The following is a 4,486-nucleotide window of genomic DNA, read 5'->3' as shown; positions in this document are numbered from 1 at the left end:
AGCCACACCTTGTATTTTTCTAAGACAATGGGAAATAGGTTCAGCATTTTGCAAACATCAACAAAAATACAGAATAAAAGACAAAACCAGAGTTTGTGCACTTCTAACCAGCTTGAAAGTCAATATTTGGAATCACCACCTTTATTCTTCTACACAGCCTGAACTCTCTTAGACAAGCTCTTTCTGTTCAATTCAATTTTATTTATATAGTGTCAAATCAAACAGTTGCTTCACTTTTTAAGGCAAAGACCTTACAATCGTATATAATGTAACGTATCTTTGAGGAATAGTTTTCCAGGCTTCCTTAAGGATATCCAAACTCACGTTTGGCTGTTAGCTTCCTTTAGGTCGGGTGGGGAGCTAATGGCCTCGAGGGCCGGTGTCCTGCAGGTTTTAGATCTCACCCTTGGTCAACACACCTGAATCAAATGATCAGTTAATTACCAGGCTTCTGTAGAACTTCAATACATGTTGAAGAGGTAATTTAGTCATTTAAATCAGCTGTGTTGGATCAAGGACACATCTAAAACCTGCAGGATACCGGCCCTCGAGGCCTGGAGTAGGACACCTGTGCTTTAGGTGATCCCACACTGCTTCAATAATGTTGAAGTCTGGGGAGGCCAATCCACGACTGATAGTGAAACACTGTCTTTTCTGTCCAAGTATCCTTTTACTGTATAACAGTGTGGCTTTAGTACTTTTCTGCGTTCACAATTCAATCAGTTTTGACAAGATCAACAGCCACGTTGGCAGAAATGCTGCTCCAAACTGTGACAGTGTCACGTGAAGTGATGTGGCAGGCAGGTTTCGAACAGAAGTTGAAAAGAAACAAACCTTTATTCTGGCTGAACTAAACTAGTCAACTGTGATCCAGACAAAATAAAAACCAGGGGATACACTTATTGGAGGAAACAGGAACAAGAAGCAGGGAAACACACAGCAAAGTAGAATGAGGGACAGCATGAAAGACTACCAAAATAAGACAGAACACAAAATAAAATAACAGAACACGGGAACAGAAATGCAGATTTGACACAAAGACACAAAGGGAAACATACAGAGACAAGACAGACTTCATACAGTGATGCTAGGAAGGAAACACAGGGACAAGTCTAGGACAGACTGAACACAAAAAGGCGATACAAACCAAGGAACAGAACAAAACTCAGAAGTGCTCAAAGGATGAAGCAATATCGAACTAGACCCTAAATGACTTCATAAACCCAAAGATTAACCAAAAAAACTCAAAACACTGGGTCATTGAACCAGGAACCATAAGAAACAAAAACTCCATGTTTCACAGATGGTTCAACCCAGACGATTACCAACAGGGAGAAATAAAATATTTACAGCCAAGAAGTCGGTAGTGAGCAAAAAAAACCCTATAAAATATATTCAAGGGTCCTAATCATCAGAAACGTTTAAGCAAGGCAACTAATGTGTAATGATGGCTGTTTAAACACGTTCCCAAGATTATTTTAATTTTGTTTAAAATAAAATATTTCCCTTTGCTGTTACTGCTGCTTACTGCAACTTCTGCATGTGCGCCCTTTTCATGCTTCGGTGTCTATTACACATTTTGCCGTGATATTGGGTTGGATAGTTCTAGACATTCACTGTTCTATCTCTCTCTGAACTCGTCCATGCATACTGATGGTCATTTGAACCAAAATCAAAGTTGGAGTAATCACTCCCTAAGACCAGTTTCCACTGATTTTATGGATATGACTTTCAGATAGTGTTCTTCTGCTGCAGATAGTTCTTTAGAGTTTTTCCACCACTTGTTCACTTACCTAATTTTTTTTTAGGACACATCACCATACAGCATCAGCATTTTTTTTATGCTTGAGCGATTCATAGTAGGTCAGTGTTAAGTGACTTAACAAATTAAAAAAAATAAAGAAATTTCCCTGAAATTGTCAGACTGGGCTGGAAATGAGTGAATACACAGCCAATGTCCAAACAAATACTGGGAGAGACCTTGAGAAAGCCTGGAGAACTATTGCTCAAGAGCAAATAGTTCTCCAGGCTTTCTGTTTGCAAAAGAGTGTTTTTAAGAAAGTCTGCCTCCTAGGGCCAGTGGTGACTCAGAGCTGGCCATCTACCAATCTGAATGCTGGTAGATCACTTCCTGGCTCCTCCAGTCCACGTGTATTCTTGGGCAAGATGCTGAACCCCCAGTTGCTCTTGATGCATTCATCAGTGTGTGTGTGTGTGTGTGTGTTTACATGTGAATGTTAGATTAAAAAAACTGCTTAGGCATAGATGTAAACACTGTATGATTGTGTGTGTGACTGAGTGAATGAGAATTGTAGAAAAAAGCCCCGAGTGGTGGCTCAAGATTTTTGCACAGTATTGTATGTTTTGCCAGAAAAGTCAAAGCACACTTGTTATTATGGTACTCTGTACTCTATTAATTCATGCATTATTTAAATAGATCATTACTATAATGAGCAGAACTGTCTTTGGAAATGTGAACCAATCAATACAACAACTGTGAAAATGTATTGTAACACTTGTGGTTTCATAAAGTCAATGATAGCTATGCTCTAAGTATCACTTTTTCTTATGAATGATGAACCGTGTGAAGACAAGTCTCTCTCTTCTTTCTCAGGCCTTGTGGTTCACACTAACATCAGCCCGAGGACAGTATGTCACTGCAGGGAAAGGTCACTGCTCTAATAGAAATACACATTCTTATCTGAAGTCTCCTTCCACTTAATATTTGATCTTTTCATTGGAGCCAGTATGATAAGAACAGGGCCACAGAGCAAACTATTATGAATCATTATATTGAACAGTTTATTGATTTATAAAAGCTTTCTGTTTAACATCATGTCATATAAAATTGCGCATACAACATCCACTGTAGGGATTATACACATGTCATATCAGAAAGAAGCGAGTGAAGTTACTCTGTTGACAGCTTTCAAGCATAAACCCTTGCAGACACAGCACAGTCCTTATTTGCGCTGCCTGGTCTTTTTCAGAACTTCACAAGTCTTTTAATATCAAAGAAACTCACAGACTGAGAAGAAAGAAGAGAGAAGAAATGCTGTGTGAATGGTGACAACTGTCAACTGTTATCTTAAAGCCACTCACGGCATTATTCTGAAAAATTAATGAGAACTCTGACAGCGCTGATAAGCCGCAGCAAGGTACCCATAAGAAGCTGAGATATCCACCGATTCGAGTGCTGATTGTTGTGGAAAAAATTACATGTCAGAGGATGAGAAATGATCCAGAGGACTGAACAGACAGAAAAGAACTTGTTTATGATCTTTTAATATTACAAGTGCATCCTTAGTTAACATGACTTTATATAAGGAAGAAACATAGGTGTAAGACCTATTAGTCCAGTTCTTTTAAAAATGGTGCTTACTGGTGCTTTCGGCCACTTGAGAGTAGCAGAAATAAAATGTAAACACAAAACTGAAAACAGACACTTATTAACACATCCAAAGATCAATGTCACCATATAATTGAATGTTCCTGAACACCTGATGCAATATTCCCTGTCCTTAGCTCTGGTATGGTCTTCAGTGACTCCTGAGGAATTATTTTTAGACTACCAGCCCTGAAATAATGGTGTGTTTTTGAAAGACGTGAGACTGAACCTAACCAGGAAGGTTGGCTTCCGGAAAACTGAAACAAAAAGCAAAAGACTCAAAAATGACCTGCCAGTGTACCATTTTCACATATCGCTCAGCAGATACAGTACTGTGTTTGACCCACTGCTGTACTCTGATATGTGTAACTGATTAAATGAGTGGCCTGGGATTCAGCATATTTCTCAATTACAATCACTCTGTGAAACAACCCTTTATTTGAGTAAAAGAACTACATTTACGTAAAAAAAAACCAGAGTTGACCAAAGTTTACAACCAAAATGTTTCTGACATCCTACACATCCAGTCGAAACCAAAGCACACTGAGAAAGATCGAATCAAAGGTTTAAAGTCACTGCTGCTTGTTTCTGTATTACTTCACAACTAAAAAACTGAGCAAAAATACATAAGCAATGTATGGAAAACTAAGTACACCCAGCTTATTAAATCACCTAGAGCAGTAAGTTCAAGTGCTACATCTTCTGTTGAATTCATCAGTCTCTCACATCATTGTGAGGCGTGACTGCAGCATTTCAATCAGACGGAGGTCTGACGTCTCTTTTCTTTTTCAACCATTCTGATGGAGATCTTCTGGTTTACTTGCATGCTTATTCTGTATAATGGCCCAATTTTCAGACTAACTTTAGCTTTCAGCCTCACATGTTTGGCTCTAGAATACTTTGACTTACAGAGAAGTTCCTTGTTTTTTTTACTTCAAGGTGCCCGGGTCCTCTGGCTACAAAACATGCTGTTATGCACTGCTAATATGCTGTGGTCAGTTTTCACCAAACATGGTGCTGTGCATTATGGAGAAACATCTCCATACAGACCTCATCTGTGTCCTATACACTGTTACAGGGCTTTAACATCTTACATGC

This window comes from Pundamilia nyererei, unplaced genomic scaffold (assembly GCF_000239375.1).
Source record: "Pundamilia nyererei isolate P.nyererei 1_Seehausen unplaced genomic scaffold, PunNye1.0 scaffold00047, whole genome shotgun sequence".
In the NCBI taxonomy this organism is placed as follows: Eukaryota; Metazoa; Chordata; class Actinopteri; order Cichliformes; family Cichlidae; genus Pundamilia; species Pundamilia nyererei.
Note: the sequence above shows the minus strand (reverse complement) of the source record.